Here is a 6,174-nt window from a genome sequence, read left to right on the forward strand (position 1 = left end):
AGACAGAAAGGAGCAGTGTGTACGATCAGCCAGCGCCCGAATGGTTATTTCCCAAAATACCCTTACATTATTTGTTATGAGATATGTTATGATATGATATGCATGCTAGAGTTGGATAGGTATTCATATTAGGACTAGAGTGGCCTGATTTTGTGATGCCTTATCCTAGGAAGGATTTTGCTGCTATGTGATGCTTGATATCGAATAGGTAACAGTGAGGAGCTGATGAGAGGTCTACCGAAGGGTAGCCTGTGCCAGTGAGATATAGAGTACTTGTGATCTAGGATCCAAGGAGGAGGACTTAGGGTGAATACTGATGCGGTGTGGACGGTATTATAGGGCCCGTACTATTGACGACACCGGAGCAGTGCGCACTCTAAGTAAGAATCCTTTGGGTACTAAGGAACAAGTAGGGTTGAGTTATCGAGTGCAAGTATGCTTGAGCGAGTCTCTAACATTATTATGTTGTATTTCAGAGACATCATGGTTGGGACACGCCACAGACCTGAGGCGAGCGGTGTGAGTGACGAGGAGCTTCGTCAGATGATCCACGATGAGGTGGCAGCGGCAATCCGAGTCGAGATTCCAGAGAAGTTTGGGTCTATCAAGACCATACTGATTGAGACTTTCGATGAGCGGTACGTTGTGGTGACTGAGGCTGCTGCTGCTGCAGCTACTGCAGCTGTGGCTGCTGTCAGGCCTCAGGGAGGTGACTCGTTGTTGTTTCGGGAGTTCAGCAACACGAAGCCACCCGAGTTTGTTGGGACGCAGGATCCGATCGCTGCGATGAGATGATATTGAGGGATGCTTATACACGTGTTCATGTCCGGAGCATCTGAGGGTTCGGTTCGTGCTGAACCAGCTTCGCTTGGGAGCGAAGGACTGGTGGAAGTTCGTGACGACAAGCTTCACTGTTGCAGAGATTTCAGAGGTGACCTGGGAGAGGTTCACCACCATGTTCAGAGTTGAGTATGTTCCCCCGGTGGAGAGGGAACGGTTAGTTCAGGAGTTCCTGACCCTCAAGCAGGGTACTGATTCTGTTACTGTGGTTACCAGGAAGTTTCATGAGAGGGCGATGTTCTGCCCTGAGCAGGTGTCTTCTGAGCAGGCACGTATGAGCCGGTATTTGGGCGTTTTGAGGAGAGACATTCGGGAGTTCGTGTCGAACTTGACTTACCGGACATTTGTTGAGCTCCAGGAAAATGCCCGAAAGAGGGAGATTGAGTTGGAGACTCAGGCTAGGGAGGAGGCCGGGTCTCAGAGGATGGATCGGCGGCCGACGCAGTCTCAGCCGACAGCCAAGCGGGCTAAGTCCGCTGATACAAGATCTGGAGGCCAGAAGGGCCGCACGTGCGGAAAGTGCGGCGAGGGTCATGATGGGGTTTGTCGATCGGGTGCCTGCTACAAATGTGGCAAGGAGGGGAATATCGGCAAGGATTTCCCCAAGGGATTTATGGTTTGCTTTCATTGCAACCAGACTGGCCATCGGAAGGCCAAGTGCCCGCAGTCACATCAGGGATCAGCACAGGGATTTGCACCTGCTACTAGGGTTACTGAGGTTCGATCAGTGAAGGCCGAGGCACCGAAGGCTCGCAGGAGAGCTTTCCAGTTGACAGCGGAGGAGGTCCGTGCAACGCCCGATTTTGTGGCTGGTATGTATCCTTCATTTATTTATGTTGAGTTGAGATTTTGTGCTTATATGATGTTATGCGTAGGTACTTTTCTTGTAAGTTCTGTACCTACCTTAGTGTTATTTGACTCGGGTGCGAGTAGATCATTTGTGTCGATTGCGTTTAGTCGGGACATCAGTAGTAGACGTGAGGCGTTGAGTCGACCTCTGCGAATTTCCATAGCTGACGAACGAGCGGTATATGTTATATATGTGATACGAGGATGTGTACTCGAGATCTTTGGTATTGAGTTTCTGATAGATCTGGTCCCAATAGCGATGGGGGACGTGTGTGTGTCATAGTGGGCATGGATTGGTTGAGCCGATTTGGGGCTGTTATAGACTGCGAGCGTTAGTTGGTGACGATACGAGACCCTAGTGGGGGAGTACTTACGGTGTACGATGAGGGTACTCGTTCCGAGTCAGCGTTTTGTTCGGCTGCCAGAGCGAGACAGAGTTTACAGCAGGGATGCAGCGGGTTTGTATCCTATGTGATGGACACACGAGGGGCCGCAGAAGGGCCAAGTTCGATGGATGACGTTCCGATAGTGCGCGAGTTCCCGGATGTTTTTGCCGAGGAGTTGCCGGGTGTGCCTCCCGAGAGGCAGGTAGAGTTCCGCATTGATTTGGTTCCGGGGGCAATGCCTATCGCCAAGGCGCCTTATCACCTTGCGTCGCCAGAGATGTAGGAGTTATCCTTGCAGCTTCAGGAGCTGCTGGGGAAAGGGTTTATTCGACCGAGTAGTTCCCCTTGGGGAGCACCGATCCTTTTTGTCAAGAAAAAGGATGGTTCACACCGGATGTGTATTGATTACCGGAAGTTGAACAAGTTAACGGTCAAGAACCATTATCCATTACCGAGGATCGACGATTTGTTCGATCAGTTGCAGGGAGCGCCTTGGTTCTCCAAGATTGATTTGAGGTATGGATATCATTAGACAAGAGTGCGTGATGAGGAAGTCCAGAAGACAACATTCAGGACTCGTTACGGGCATTACGAGTTCGTGGTGACGCCTTTCAGGCTCACCAATGCACCGGCAACGTTCATGGATCTCATGAACAGGGTGTGCAGGTCGATGTTGGATGGTTCGGTGATCATGTTCATTGATGATATATTGGTGTATTTGAGGACCAGATAGCAGCATGAGGAGCATTTGAGGGAGATCCTTGGAATTCTGAGGTCGGAGAGGCTTTACACCAAATTCTCCAAGTGTGATTTCTAGTTACGAGAGGTCCAGTTCCTAGGACACCTCGTCAACCAGGATGGGATATTGGTCGATCCGGCCAAGATTGAGGTAGTGATGAGTTGGGAGGTGCCGAGGTCCCCTTTGGAGATCAGGAGTTTTTTGGGATTGGCAGGTTATTATCGGAGATTTATCAAGGATTTTTCCAGGATTATCGTGCCTCTCACCAGGTTGACCCGGAAGGGTGTTTCTTTTTCATGGGGTCCGGAGCAGTAGACCTCGTTTGAGACACTTCGCTAGAAGTTATGCGAAGCCCCTATGTTAGCCCTTCCAGAAGGGATGGAGGATTTTGTGGTGTATTGTGACGCATCGATATCGAGGTTGGGTGCAGTGCTTATGAAGAGGGGGCATGTGATAGCATATGTGATATTGCCATATTTATACTTATTTTTAGGCAATATTTAAGTACATTTTTATTAATAAATTGATAATATGTTTAGAATAATGATACTTATAACTTTAAATTGTTATTTTCAGTCAATATAAAGGATTTTCGAAGAGAGGGACCAAAAGTGACAAAATGTGGAACATGGGAGGCTTGAAAGGCAAGAAAAGAATAAATTCACGATAAATACTTAATTCACGACGTGGCGATGAAGTCCACGACGTGGCATGGGTTTTCTAGAAGATAGACATCGCGACGCGGAGGATTTCCTTGGAGGATACGGATTACTTGAAGCCCACGACGTGGCACAGCTGGCCACGACGTGGCGCGGGTTTTTGAAGATTATATAAGTCCTCCTGATTATTACGAAAAGGAGAAGCTTTTTGGCAGAAGGAAAGAGTTCCAGGAGTCGATTCAGAGCGAAAGAAGGGTTCTGGAAGAAGGTTTTCAACACCAAAAAGAATAGAGGTTTATATTTTAGTTGAATAAAACCATGTCTTTCGTTATTTTTAGCTGTGTTGGTTTAGTTGCTATGATGAGCAGCTGAATCTAGCTACTCTTGTTTAGCTAGATGAAGCTTTTAAACTTATGAATAGTTATATGTTTATGGATTAAGTTTAGTTGGTAAAAATTGCTTGTGTTTGATTTGTATAACCTAGCATGCTATTATTTGTTTATCTAATTGCTTGATTGCATGTTCTGTGTAGCTTAGTGACCATTAAACTGCATGAACTTGTTTACCTAATGATTTAGTGAACATTGAATTGTTAGAGCTAGTATTGACCAATCTTAGTTAGTAATTAGAATAAATAAAGCTTAGCTGTGCTAGAGAACGTGTATTGTGATCATAATTGCGTTTATACAACAAATCTTACATAGCATATTTACATTCATAATTAGTTCTGTGTTTAATTATGTGTGAACATACATGGTTTGACATGAATTAGTTAATTATTGGTAAATTAGAACTAAATTACTAATACAACTAAAAACCAACTTAATAATCCGTAATCATTAGCTATCCATAAGGGAGAAGTGGATTCAAACTAAACAAGAGTGTGTTTTTATTTATTGAATTTAATTTAAGTTCATCTGATCTTGTAAAACCAGATAAAACCCCTTTTAAACTTGTTAATAAATTAGGTTCATTTAATAGTAAATAAATTAATTAGAACACCGTTCCCTCTGATCGATACCCGACTTACTCAAGTTATACTGTAATCTTACTAGGTACACTGCCTATAAATGCATAGTTAGTTAAGTTTGTTAGGTTATAAATATTAAAATTAGTGAGTACTTTTGTGCACATCAAGTTTTTGGCGCCGTTGCCAGGGAATAGCTTAGTTTTTAGCTTATTTATTTGCATTAAATTGATCGATCCTGCTTGTGGAGTAAAAACCCATAAAAAGTTAATTTTTCAGCAAAATAAAATTTTCTGTTATTCACAGTGTCCACGACGTGGCACTCCTCTGGCCACGACGTGGACAGTTAAAAACTAGATTTTTTTAGTTTGAAGTTAGTTTTTCTTATTTTAGTTCAGTTTTACGTTTTTAGTTTACCAAGTTGCAGGAGTTCATGACCAGAAGCTCAAACACACGCTTGGTGCCACCACTGGAAGATCCCGAGTCTGCACTTCACAAGAAAAAGACGCCCTTACAAGAATTGAAGTCAGCTTTTTCTAGGAAGTCGGGAAAGAAGACAGGAGAGTCAAGTTCATCAGCGAGGCACAAGAGCAATCTTGAGCAATTGGATCATACACCCATCCAAACCGAGTCCGAAAGCGATACCGAGCCGGAATTTGAAGAACACACGAGTGAACCCGAGAACGAGCCAAGGAACTAGATGCCAACGATTGAAGAAATGTCCATGGGAGCTTACAAGAAGCGGATCCGAGAAGATGTGGGTCCCGGTTTAGTCCAACCCGCAATACCTGCCACTACCACATTCGAGCTGAAGGGACATATATTGACTGCACTGAAGGACATCCCATTTTTTGGGAAAGATCATGAGGATGCTTTTAAGCATCTAGATGAAGTTAACGACATTGCAGATTACTTCAATGTCCCAAATGTCAACAGAAACACAGTCTTTCTTAGGATGCTTCCCATCACTTTCAAAGGAGCTGCTAAGGAGTGGTTAAAGGCACTCCCACCGGGTACAATCACCACTTGGGCTCAAATGCGTGAGCAATTCCTGGACCAGTTTTGCCCGCCATCCAAGATAGCCAAACTCAAGAAGGCAATAGCCAACTTTGAGCAACACATGGGGGAGTCACTAGACGAAGCATGGGAGCGGTACAAGGGCTTGCTCAAAAATTGCCCTCAACATGACCTAAATGTGTAGCAAGAGATGTCAATCTTTTATGATGGGGTCAATGTGATGACAAGACAAATCCTTGATTCTCAAGGACCATTGACAAAGAAAAATACAAGGGAGGTCAAGGAGCTAGTTGAAGAATTCGCGAAGCACTCTCGCGAATACCACAACCCGAGGCAAGATGAAATCAAAGGCGGTGGAGGGGCCCAATATGAAGAAATAGCAGCTGTCATGGCCATGCTGAATAATATGGATCACAGGATAACACAAATGGACCAGTCGATACATGCCATAAGAGTGGGTTGCGAGAGATGCAGTGGTCCACACTTGACCAAGGACTGCAATGTAGATGAGTTTGGAATAGAAAAGCTCAAGTGTGCTACTCTAGTGGGGATAAGTTTGATGAGGAATGGAGGAAACCGAAGAAGGAATGGCTGCCATATGAAGAGTACAAGAAGAAAAAAGAAGAAAAGTATAGGCAGACAGGTCGAGGCCTTTATCAAAAGGAGCAGCCACTAGCCGAGAAGAAACCCGACCTAGAGACCATTTTGATGAAGTTT

At 44.9% G+C, this 6,174-nt stretch overlaps 1 non-coding gene across 1 annotated transcript; it reads right to left on the reverse strand.

The window, feature by feature from the left end:
- Positions 1 to 5,524: 5,524 nt before the first annotated feature.
- On the reverse strand, positions 5,525 to 5,631 carry LOC111885801 (small nucleolar RNA R71). The gene has a single exon (XR_002848219.1). It is a non-coding gene; the product is annotated as a small nucleolar RNA R71 (small nucleolar RNA).
- Between the last annotated feature and the right edge of the window lie 543 nt (positions 5,632 to 6,174).

The sequence above is a fragment of the Lactuca sativa genome, chromosome 8 (assembly GCF_002870075.4).
Source record: "Lactuca sativa cultivar Salinas chromosome 8, Lsat_Salinas_v11, whole genome shotgun sequence".
Classification (NCBI taxonomy): Eukaryota; Viridiplantae; Streptophyta; class Magnoliopsida; order Asterales; family Asteraceae; genus Lactuca; species Lactuca sativa.